Source organism: Bos indicus, chromosome 19 (genome assembly GCF_029378745.1).
Source record: "Bos indicus isolate NIAB-ARS_2022 breed Sahiwal x Tharparkar chromosome 19, NIAB-ARS_B.indTharparkar_mat_pri_1.0, whole genome shotgun sequence".
NCBI lineage: Eukaryota > Metazoa > Chordata > Mammalia > Artiodactyla > Bovidae > Bos > Bos indicus.
In genome coordinates this window covers 13,644,018-13,656,149 of record NC_091778.1, presented here as the reverse complement: position 1 = coordinate 13,656,149, position 12,132 = coordinate 13,644,018, and positions in this window count along the sequence as shown.

The window sequence follows — 12,132 nt, the reverse complement described above, 5'->3', positions numbered from 1 at the left end:
CTTCTAGGTTTTCTCTGAGTTTCAAAGCTTTAATTTAATCAGAGAATTGAGGACTTTCCCAGTGGTGCAGTGGTTAAGAATCTGCCAACCAATGGAGGGGACATCGGTTTGATCCCTGGTCCAGGAAGATTCCACGTGCTGCGGAGCAAATAAGCCTGTGCACCACAATTATTGAAGCCTGCCCACAGCCTGTGCTCTGCAACAAGAAAAACAACCGAAATGAGAAGCCCAGACACCGCCCCCACTCACCAAAACTAGAGAAAGCCCACGCACAGCACCAAAGACCCTGTGCAGCCAGAAATAAATAAATAAAAATAATTTTAAAAAATCAGGAAAGTGAGAAAATGCAGAAAGGAAGGAAAACAAGCAAGGCAAAATAATAGTACTTTAGCCATTAAATGAGTCAAGGACTTTTAGTTCCTCCTCAAGGACTATGGATAATATTCTGAGTCATGTCCTTTGAAGTGTTTTGCAGAGACTGGAACCCCACCCAGTGCAAAAAGTTAACTGTATGCTGCCTACAGGGCTTCCCTGGTAGCTCAGCTGGGAAAGAATCTGCCTCAATTCAGGAGACCCCAGTTCGATTCTTGGCTGGGGAAGATCCCCTGGAAAAGGGATAGGGTTACCTGCTCCAGTATTTATGGGCTTCCCTGCTGGCTCAGACGGTAAAGAATTCCCCCTGCAATGTGGAAGACCTGAGTTCAATCCCTGGGTTGGGAAGATCCTCTGGAGGAGGGCATGGTAACTCACTCCAGTATTCTTGCCTGGAGAATCTCCATGGACAGAGCAGTCTGACGGGCTGCAGCCCATGGGATTCCAAAGAGCTGGACTCGCCTAAGTGACCAAGCACAAGCACACGCTGCCCACAAACATGTAGACCCAAGACAGGTTAGAATCAAGTTGCTCTTTAATATGCTGTCTAGGTTTGTCATAGCTTTTCTTCTAAGGAGCAAGCGTCTTTTAATTTCCTGGCTGCAGTCACTGTCTGAAGTGATTTTAGAGCCTAAGAAAATCTGTCACTGTTTCCACTTTTTCCCCACCTATTTGCCATGATGTGATGGGACTCAATGCCGTGATCTTCGTTTTTTGAATGTTGAGTTTTAAGCCAGCTTAGAGGGTAAGGTTTAGAGGCTTGTGATTACCTTCCCAAGGAAATGAGGCACATCCCCTACTGCATCCGATCCTCAAACAATCTGGAGGAATTCGATTGACTTTCCACAGGCTTAGCTTTGCAAAGAGGATGAGGCACAAAATGAAAGGGTCTCTTGGACACACCCAGTATCTAAGCTCTGAAGTTTCTCCATTAGTTGTTCTCCTCATGTAGCCTGTAGAATCATTCACTTTGTCTCTTTGAGAAATGTTTTTAAATACAGAAAAATATAGAGAGTAATAAAATGAACACCTTGTCCTTACTACCAAGGATTGAAGATTGTTACCATTTTTGTTATACTTTTTTGTTCTGTTTCAAAGAAGAAAAATATCACAGATGAATTTGATGTCCCTTTACCTCTCATTAGGCATTCCAGAGTGTTATGACCTGTCTCCTCTCCTCCAAAAATATCACTGCCTTGATGTGTTTGTACTTTTTCCGTGCACTTTTTAGATTTTAGACTTTAAATTACCTTATATTTTCTGTATATTACCCAAATTATATTACTTTAGCAATATAAAGTATTGCCTTACATGTGTTCAAATTTGTATAACAATGTGCTATGACCATATCAATTTGTTTTCATTTAACATTATTCATTTTATATCTTGTAACATTAGTTTTGGTCTTCCCAGGTGATGCAATGGTAAAATCTGCCTGCCAATGCAGGAGACACAGAAGACTCCTGGGTTGGGATGATCCCCTGGCATGTGTGTGTGTGTGTGTGATCACTTGTGTCCAGCTCTTTGTGACCCCATGGACTGTAGCCTGTTAAGCTTCTAGGGTAGGAAATGGCAACCCATTCCAATATGGTTGCCTGGAAAATTCCATGGACAGAGGAGCCCCTTGGCAGGCTACAGTTCAGGGGGTTGCAGAGTCAGACGTGACAGAGTGACTGAGCACACACGTGACCTTACTTTTGAGATATATCCATATTGTTACAGTGTACTAGTTAGTGATGCTTTTGGCTGAGAATAGTGTAAAATCCAACCAAGAGTTACTTCCCTGAAGTAACTAGCTCACTTGGTAAAGAATATGCCTGTAATGCAGGAGACCCCAGTTCGATTCCTGGGTCAGGAAGATCCCTTGGAAAAGGGATAGGCTACCCATTCCAGTATTCTTGGGCTTCCCTTGTGGCTCAGCTGGTAAAGAATTCACCTTCAATGCGGGAGACCTGGGTTTGATCCCTGGGTTGGGAAGATCCCCTGGAAAAGGGAAAGGCTACCTACTCCAGTATTCTGGCCTGGAGAATTCCATGGACTGTATAGTCCATGGGGTCCCAAAGAATTGGACACAACTGAGCGACTTTCACTTTAAAAAAAGAGTTACTTAAACAAGGATTTTTTTCCCCCACATAGCAAATACTCTAGAGGTAAAGGGATGTTGGCATTTTTTCCATGGCTCAGTAATGTTAGGACCAGAATCTCTGTATTTCTTTTGGCATTTCCTTTCCTTTCTGATTGTATGCTGGGGGGAAAGGCAGCGCCAACTACATTTGTCTTGAAAATCCCCCAACAAATTTCCATTTATATTTCATTGATCTTTTAAAAAATATTTATTTATTCATCTGACTGTGCCAGGTCTTAGTTGGGGCACGTGGGATCAAGTTCCCTGGCCAGGGGTTGAACCTAGGCCCCCTGCATTGGGAGCATAGAGCCTTAGCTACTGGATCACCAGGGAAGTCCCTGTATTTTCTTAATCTTTATTATCCAAAGATCCAGGTGCAATGGAGTTTGGGAAGGGAGTGTTGAGCTTTTATATCTTCTACAGAGGAGATGGCAAATGGAGACAGGAGTTAGGAATGTTAATAAGTCAGTCAAATAATGTCTGACATACTGTTCCTGAAAGAACATACCTTCCAACTGCTATCACAGTCATATGAGTACACCACATACTCTTATCTATTCCATTTTTGATAAATGTTTTTTATTTTCGCTATTGCAAACAATTGTATAATGAATATTCTTGCATTTGTCTTCTAATTTTGTAAAATCTTTATCACCTTCATCAAACACAAAAGTTGTTTTAATTGCTAAATCATGTCCAACTCTCTGTGACTGCATGGACTGTAGCCCTCCAGGCTCCCCTGTCCATGGGATTTCCTAGGCAAGAATACTGGAGGGGGTTGCCATTTCTTTGTTCAGGGGATCTTTCCGACCCAGGGATCGAACCCATATCTCTTGCACTGGCAAATGGTTTCTTTACTACAAGGCCACCAGGGAAGCACCCCGCCCTACCCCGCCATGAAAACTGGCTCTAATGAATAATATATTTTTGCTTAGCAAGGATTTTGAAACAAAAAGTTCAATATTTAACGTTTTTCCTCCTCTAGCATCACTTTCCTGGGGTATAAACTTGAAGTGAATTTATGAGTTTCTCCTTGGGCTGATAGGAGTTTCTGGGAGTAGAAAGCCAGTAAACATATGAACAATTTCCTGCTACACATAAATCAATAAAGTCTAAGTGTATAAAGACCATAATTTGAATTCGTTCATAAGCAAAGACTAGGATATATCAAAAAGAAACAAAACGAATCAGAAATCTCGGAACAGAACACACGGAATGAAAGCAGCACTGCAACACAGAAGAGCACAGGGCGGTTCAGAGCCCGGCCAACAAGACCAACCACACTGGTTCCGGGCCGTCCCCAGTTCCTTTCAGGAGAGGAACAGGAGATTTCTACTTTTGTCAATGGAGATTCTTCACATTGCAAGTGAAGAAAAATTCAAGAGAAACTGATTTCATTAAAAAGGGAAACTGAAAAGACCATTGGTGGGTCCAGGGATAATCATAATATTATTCAAAGCTCGATGCCACAACTAATACTCAACACAGCCAAAAATAAATAAATATATTTTTTAAAAACCCACAGAGCTCAAATACTGTCGCCAGACCTAGCTCTCAGATCTTCCTCTTAGTGTTAAGCTTCATTTTCAGACTGGTTCCCGTTCAATCCCTGGGAACTAAGATCCCACTTGTCAAGAAGCAATTAAGCCTGGGCGTCGCAACTAGAGAGTCTGTGTGCCACAACAAAAGCTCTCGCAAAGACGGAATAAAGATCCCGAGTTCGGCAACTAAGACCTGACACAGCCAAATAAATAAATATTTAAAAAAGAGTATTGGAAGATATTTCATTTTTATTGTTTACAATAGTTTATTGCAGTAAGTAAGCAGAGTAAGCTATGTTATTCTCATTACAAAGCCAGTCTCAGTCATTTTTTATGAATTCTTTAACTTTGCCACCTCATTTTTCATGAAAGTTCTTTCAAGAATAATTAGACAATAGAAGCTCTTTCCACCACTTAGCACCACTTACCCGATTAATCAGTGCTCTCCTCTGCCTCCAGAGAGGACACGGATGTCCAGACGCCCACTGCACACTGAATCTTTGGGTTAGACTTTGATTCTGCTAGACATTTCTGCTCCCGGGTGTTGAGTCAACGCTGGTTCACAAACCTGTTTGTTCCAGTTGTTCTAGTTTAATTAAATGTTGCATAACATGATGAAGTATGAGTGGAAGAAAAATAAAGTTCTCTCTATTAAAAATTAAATGGAAAGCTTTATTAATAACAAAGGCAAATCAGTTTTTAAAAACTGTTGTAAATTAGGTGTGGGTGAGAGAGACAACTGGAAAAGGTGGATGGTGAGTTGGATAAGTTATAAAACCCAGCAGAATTCTGCATCAAGAGCACTCTGTACCAGTTTTGAAGGTCTTGTTCACTTTAAGGAAGTAAAAACTGAAAGTCATAGGTGATACACTATTGATGTGGTTTATGGCAGAAGGAGGCGTGCTAAAACCCAAACAGTAGACTCATATTCAAAGTAAAGGTCTTGGCCCTACATCAAAAGACTGGCAAGTGAATATATGGGAGTGTAAGTTAAAATGTTTAAAGTACATATGTATTCATGTGGCGAAAGCTACAAATCAAGCAGAGAGGTCAATGAGCAAGAGAAATGGAATTGAATTAGTAAGCAGAATTACTTCTTGTTAGCAGGTAAGAAGTAGATGTTTCAGGAAAGTAAAGAGGATGGAGCTCAGATTATAGGAAAGTAAGGTGAAAAAATAAAACCACTGAGAAAATTTAATCAAGAAGCTTGATAGAAATAAATCACTAGTAATGATCATAAGAACTAACATTTATTGAGTGCTTATTGTACACAGGTACTATCCTACCATTTTCTATGCACTATATATATATATATTTTTTTTACAGTTCATGAGATAGTACTAAGTAACTTGTGCCAGATTAAACCGCAAGAAAGTGAAACTGATTTTTCTGATAAAGCACATGCTGGACGGGAAAAGCTCAGGATTTTTCTGATGAGAGGATATTCCAGAAATAAAAATAAAAGGATTAAATCAAAAGCAAATTATAAGTATTAAGTGTTCTTGCTAGTTGACCAATATTCACTAAAAGATACAAGCTTCCTGGACTTGCCTGGTGGCGCAGTGCATAGGAATCCACCTGCCAACATAGGGGACGTGAGTTCCACCCCTGTGCTGGGAAGATTCCACATGCCGTGCAGCAGCTAAGACTGTGCACCACGACTGCTGAGCCCAAGCTCTAGAAGTCGAGAGCTGCAGCTACTGAGCCCACACACCGCAACTACTGAAGCCTGTGTGTCTAGAGCCTGTGCTCCACAACGAGGCGAAGCCACCAAAAGAGAAGCCCGTGCACTGCAGTCAAGAGTAGCCCCTGCTCATGCAACTAGAGAATGCCTGGGTGCAGCAACAAAGACCCAGTGCAACCAGAAATAAAAAAAATAATAAAATAAAAAAAGAAAGGATAGACAAGAAGGTCCTGGTGCATAGCACAGGGAACTATATTCAATATCCTATGATAAGCCATAATGGAAAAGAATATGTGAAGAATATATATATGTGTTACTGAATCACTTTCCTGTAGAGTAGAAATTAACACAACACTGTAAATTAACCATACTTCAATGAAATAATTGTTAAAAATAGCTTACCTTTAAAAATCAACTCTGAACTCCTTTCTAAGTTCACTCAAGTCCCACAGACTGGACAGAAAAAGAAAATCTGGGGGAAAAATTATGATATACCTTACAAGTTCTGCTCAACACAGAGAAGGCAGTGAGTATTCTAAAATGCTCTGTTCCTGCCATAGCTCAGAAACCAACATTATGATATTAGCACCTCTAAATAAATCAATTGCTTAATTTTGCTAGTTTCTATCTTAAAGTGGTCTTCTCTGATTTTGTCTCTAATTATGAAGGGCGCACTATTTGGAGGTTGGAACTTCCAACAGAAGCATAGTAAGCAGTTGTTGTTCAGTCACTCAGTCATGTCTGACTCTTTTCGAGACCGTGGACTGCAGCATGCCTAGCTTCTCTGTCCTTCACCATCTCCCTTAGCTTGCTCAAACTCATGTCCATCGAGTCGGTGATGACATCCAACCATCTCATCCTCTGCTGTCCCCTTCTCCTCCTGCCCTCAGTCTTTCCCAGCATCAGGGTCTTTTCCAATGAGTCAGTTCTTCACATCAGGTGGCCAAAGTATTGGAGTTTCAGCTTCAGCATCAGTCCTTCCAGTGAATATTCAGGGTTGATTTCCTTTAGGATGGACTGTTAACTAAAACTAATAGCACAGTACTTCAAGGGTAAAATAAAATGCATTCCTCAAAGTATTAAATGACTTTTGTTTAACTTTTCAGAAACTGATAAAATGGAAATTTTCATCAAGGAAAAGCAATAATCAATCCAAGAGTAGGCTACATCTCTTTAGAAGAAAAGCCTAAGTGGGTAAGTAAAGCTATCTAAAGTGAAAAGGTATGAATATTCTTTCCACACTAATGACAGCAAAACCAGTTAAGTGCAGAAAACACGACAGATTGAATTTCCATGGCTAATTAAGAACACATACAGGTTTGACACCTTTGGGACTCTGGCAGCCGTGATTCTAATTTCGTGTCTCCTACCAATTTACATTTGCACATGATGAATGAAACAGTGGTAGCCAGATTAGACTGCTTGTTTTGTTAAATGCTGAGTTGCAAAAACAACAGGGTCAGAGTAAAAGCAAGTTTAAGAATTTAACCTCTTGAGACACAGTATCTCATAACTCTAATTACGAAGGGTGACTCTAATAGGTGAGCAATGGGCTATTAGCCACAGGAAGAGACAATAGCAAATTAATTAGTGTTTTATTTTTCTTCTAAGATTAATTCTTACAGTATATGTTTGAAGATTTTGAACTCAGTCATTAAAAGCAAGATATGACTCCCAAGTCAACAAATTAGTAAGAATAGGGAATACTGAAATAGATCCAAGTATATGAAAAACTTGCTGTTTTAATAATGGGAATATCACCAACTGATATATCAAAAAATAAGGTCATTGCACAAAAGACATTGGGAAACATACCTAGTTGAAAGAAATTCAAATCTAATTCATGCCAAAATAATTTCAAATAAATGTGAATGTAAAAACACATTTTAAAACATAAAAATGCTAGAAGAAAGCATGAAATTTTAATCCCATTTAACTGATCTCAAAAGTGAAAAGGACATTTGAAGCACAAACCCACTGGAAATATAAAAAAGAAAAGCTCAAGGTGTTTTAGTATTTTCTATCCCATCTTTTATTCTAGCATTAAAAAAATATTTATTCCTTTACTGTTATGAGCAATGCTTCTGCGAAAATCTTCATATATGTACCTCTTGCAAAGATACTGTATGATGAATTACTAGCAGTGGGACTTCTAGGTCAAAGCATGCTGCTGCTAAATCGCTTCAGTCGTGTCCGACTCTGTGCGATCCCATAGACGGCAGCCCACCAGGCTCCCCCATCCCTGGGATTCTCCAGGCAAGAACACTGGAGAGGGTTGCCATTTCCTTCTCCAATGCATGAAAGTGAAAAGTGAAAGTGAAGTCGCTCAGTCATGTCTGACTCTTAGCGATCCCATGGACTGCAGCCCACCAGGCTCCTCCGTCCATGAGATTTTCCAGGCAAGAGTACTGGAGTGGGGCGCCATTGCCTTAAATTTCATTTGATATGGACTGAAGCTAGAAATAAACTAAAGGTTTATGAGAGTCTCCACATCTTTCCCACTTCTGATTATCAATCTTAAAAGGATTTTGCCTGTCTGATAGGTAAAAATTTCATTGTTTCTTCTTGCACTTTTACATTGTTTTCCCCTTAACTTAGCTCTTTCATCCACCTGCCATTTTATTTTAGAGTTGGTCTCAGTTAAGGGCTTCACCTTTTCTCCTCTTCAGAGATGGTGAGTTGTCCCAACAAATGGATAGCCAGGTGTCCTAATGTCAGTTCATGAATCATTAGGCCTTTATTCAACTGTTTGAAATGCCACAACCATCATATATTCTCTTCACATATATATATTGATCCTTTTCTGGACTCTCTCTGTGCTATTTTCTCCTGGTCCATTTGCCCTTTCTCTGCCTCTCCCAACTTTATAGAATATTCAGGTACCTTCAGGACAACGAATCATCTTAAGAGTCTTCATTTCCGATAACATGTTGGCTATTCTTATCCATTTTCTCTTTTTGATACATTTTATGTTTATTTTTTAAAACATATTTATTTATTTATGGCTGCACTGGATCTTTGTGGCTGTACTCAGGCTTTCTCTAGTTGCAGCGAGCGAGGGCTACTCTCCAGTTGCAACGCTTGGACTTCTCCTTGTGCTGGCTTCTCTGGTTGCAGAGCACGGACTCTAGAGGGCTTCAGTAGTTGTGGCACATGGGCCTAGCTGCCCTGAGGCAGGTAGAATCTTCCCACACCAGGGACTGAACCCATGTGCCCTGCACTGGCAGGGGGTTCTCAATCGCTGGACCACAAGGAAGTCGCTGGATAAGTTTTAGAATCAACTTGTCAAGTGAAAAAAAATCCAGTTAGAATTTTGATGAAAATTTATAACAAATGTGTAGAATGAATTATAACAAATTAAGTGTCTCATCTAGGAATGTGACATGTTTTTCCACTTATTCAGGGAATTATTTTTTCCTTTGGTAAAGTTTCATTGTTTCCTTCACATAAATTTTACACATTTCTGGCTAAAAGGATGAATTAACCAACTTATATAATGACTTTTTGTTCTAGACTCAGGGGATATAGAAATGAACAAGACAAGTTCTCTGTTCTTCTGGAGCCTGTATTTTAATTGAGAGACATGGTCAACAGACAAACGAATAAAAAAGATGACAAAGAATTTCTCTGCAGAGAATTAGAGTTATATAACAGAGATATAGGGAGGCTAGGGGCTTCCCAGGTGGCACTAGTGGTAAAGAATCCACCTGCCAGTGCAGGAGAAATAAGAGATGCAGATTTGATCCTTGGGTTGGGAAGATCCCCTGGAGGAGGGCATGGCACCCACTCCAGTATTCTTGCCTGGAGAATCCCATGGACAGAGGAGCCTGGTGGGTACAGTCCATAGTGTTGCAGAGAGTCTAACACGACTGAGCAACTTAGCATGCACGCATAGGGAGTCTATTTTAGATAGGATTAGTAAATTGAGATCTGAATAGCAAAAAGAAGCCATCCTTTTGAAGATAGTAGAGGTGGGGGTAGCATTCTAAGGAGATGGAATGCTGCTGCTGCTGCTAAGTCGCTTCAGTCATGTCTGACTCTGTACGATCCCCATAGATGGCAGCTCACCAGGCTCCAGTCATGTCTGATTCTGTACGATCCCCATAGACGGCAGCTCACCAGGCTCCGCTGTCCCTGGGATTCTCCAGGCAAGAACACTGGAGTGGGTTGCCGTTTCCTTCTCCAATGCATGAAAGGGAAAAGTGAAAGTGAAGTCACTCAGTCATGTCCAACTCTCCGGGACCCCATGGACTGCAGGCTACCAGGCTCCTCCGTCCATGGGATTTTCCAGGCAAGAGTACTGGAATGGGCTGCCATTGCCTAAGGAGATGGAATAGCTAATGCAAAAAGTCTTAAGGCCCTTAAAAACTTGGCTGTTTCAAGGAACAGAAAGGTCACTGAGGCTGTGAGGGTAGTGGGGAAGGGGGAATTAAATGTTATTAAATGCTCCAAACATTTAGGGACAAAGAAGATCATGTAGACCTTCATAAGGAGTTTGTATTTTATTTTAAATGTGATGGGAAGTCACTGAGTGCAGTGAGTAGGGGAATGACTTGATCTGATTTATGGTTTTGAAAGATCATGATAGTAGCTAGTGGAAAAGGGATTGCAGAGGTGGTTGTGGTTTAGGTGCTAAGTTGTGTCTGACTCTTGAGACTCATGCACTGTAGCCCGCCAGAGTCCTCTGTCCATGGGATTTCTCAGGCAAGAATACTGGAGTGGATTGCCATTTCCTTCTCCAGGGGAACGTTCCTGACCCAGGGATCAAACCCACGTCTCCTGTGTTGCAGGTGGTCTCCTGTGTTGCTGGCGGAGTCTTTATAGCTGAGCCACGTGGGAGGCACTTACAGAGGTCCGAGAGTGAAAGAAATTAGACTTGTGAGAAGAGTGATTCAGGGGCCTAAGTGAGAGGTAATAGTGGCTTAGAATGGAAAGGTAGTGGTAGGCGAAGTGAAAAGTGGTGGGTTTGGTATTGATTTTGAAGATTTAGTCAAATGGATTTGCTGATAAATTAGATAGGAAAGAAGGCTGAATGCTGAAGAACTGATGGTTTTAAATTGTGGTGCTGGACTCTTGAGAGTCCCTCGGACTTCAAGGAGATCAAACCAGGCAACCCTAAAGGAAATCAACCCTAAATAGTCATTGGAAGGACTGATGCTGAAGCTGAAGCTCCAATACTTTGGCCACCTGATGCAAAAATTCGACTCACTGGTAAAGACCCTGATACTGGGAAAGACTGAGGGCAAGAGGAGAAGGGGGCGATAGAGGATGAGATAGATAGTATCACTGACTCAGCGGACGTGAATTTGAGCAAACTCTGGGAGACAGTGAAGGACAAGGGAGCCTGGTGTGCTGCAGTCCACGGGGTTTCAAAGGGTCGAACACAACTTAGCAACTGAACCACAACGAAAAGGACAGAAAATGGAGGAAAGAGAGGAATAAAAAACTCCAGTGTTTTTTGACTTGAACAGCCTGGTGGATGATGATGCTTTTTGATATTGGCAAGACGAGGAGAAGGAGATATGGGGAAGAAATCAAGAGTTTGTTATTGCCATGTTAAAATGAAATGCCCATTAGACACTCATGTGGAACTCTCAAGTGTGCAGATGCATTCAGAATCTGGGATTCAGGGTAAAGTTCAGACTGGAGATACACATTTGGGAGTCATCAGTGAATGGTTTGTAGAACATTGGTCCTGAATGCTGTTGCCTGGGAAGTGTGTACAGGAAAAGAAAAGAGCCTATGACAAAGCCCTGAGTGCTCCCAACAACCAGAAGACTAGCTGGTGTTAAATAAGCAAAGGAAAATGAAAAGGGGGTCCCTTAATGAGGAAGGAAGAAACCTAGTGTGGTCTCTCACAAGCTAAGAGAACCAAGTTTCCAGAAGGAAGCATATTAAGTTTCAAGAAGGAAATAGTGGCTGCACTTGCTGCTTCAGCTGGAACAGAAGTCAGTAAGTTCAGAACAGGCATCATAAGTTTTGGAAACAGAGAAGTCTGGTTATGACATAAAAACAGTCTTAGCATTAGGGGGATGGTTGCTTAACTGGATTGGGTTAAGGAGGAATTATGAGGTAGGAATTGAAAGTAGACTCTAGAAAGAGACAAATCTTTAAAATTTTTTTTAAGAGAGGGAGCAGAAAAATTGGGTAGAATGAGTCAAGGTAGCTTTTGTCATTGTTATTTTTGTTAAAATACAAACCAGAACATATTTGTACAAAGATGGAAATAATTCGGTAAAAAAGGGAAACCAATGAGGTAGTAATCTCGGAGAGACAGCAGTGACTGGTCCTGAAGAGTGATCTCAGCTCCTTGTCCAGGGATTGAACCTGGGTAGCCTGTATAAAGGAGAAGGCACTGGCACCCCACTCCAGTACTCTTGCCTGGAGAATCCCATGGACGGAGGAACCTG